We start from the raw sequence: 579 nt of genomic DNA on the forward strand, positions 1-579 counted from the left end.
TCATCACCAAGACCACCCTAAGCCCCTTCCCATCCCTGACATCACCCCTGGCATCATTCTGCGCCCCTTTCCATTGCCTCTGGCATCATCGCGAGCACGTTCCCGTCCCCAGCACCGCCCCTGACATCACCCTGAGCCCCTTCCCGCTCCTGCCATTGTGTCCCTGGCTGTCCTCAGCCCTGTCCAAGCCCCGGCATCCTCTTGAACCCCTCCCGCCCCGGCGCTCACCGAAGTCGCTCTGGCAGAAGTGCCGGATGCGCTGGGAGCGTCCCTTGGGCGGGCGGCACCTCCCGCAGCGCCCTGCGGGGATAAAGCTGCAGCAATTTAGGGGGCACAGGGGACTCCTGACCCCCCAAACCCCCTCATGCAACTTTGGGAGGGGGGATTGCGGGTCCAGACCCCAGAGAGGGTCACAGCAGCTCCGGAGAGTCCTGGCGAGGGCTTTTAGGGCCCTTTTTAGGGTCCCCATCTCATTCCTCCCTCTGGGCAGCCCAGGATCATCCCAGCAGGGGTTTGGGGGGCTGTGGGGACCCCCGAGAAGGTACCTGTGGCAGCTCCATCCTGGCTCCAGCCAGGGGG

Source organism: Corvus brachyrhynchos, unplaced genomic scaffold, assembly GCF_000691975.1.
Source record: "Corvus brachyrhynchos isolate BGI_N302 unplaced genomic scaffold, ASM69197v1 scaffold219, whole genome shotgun sequence".
Classification (NCBI taxonomy): Eukaryota; Metazoa; Chordata; class Aves; order Passeriformes; family Corvidae; genus Corvus; species Corvus brachyrhynchos.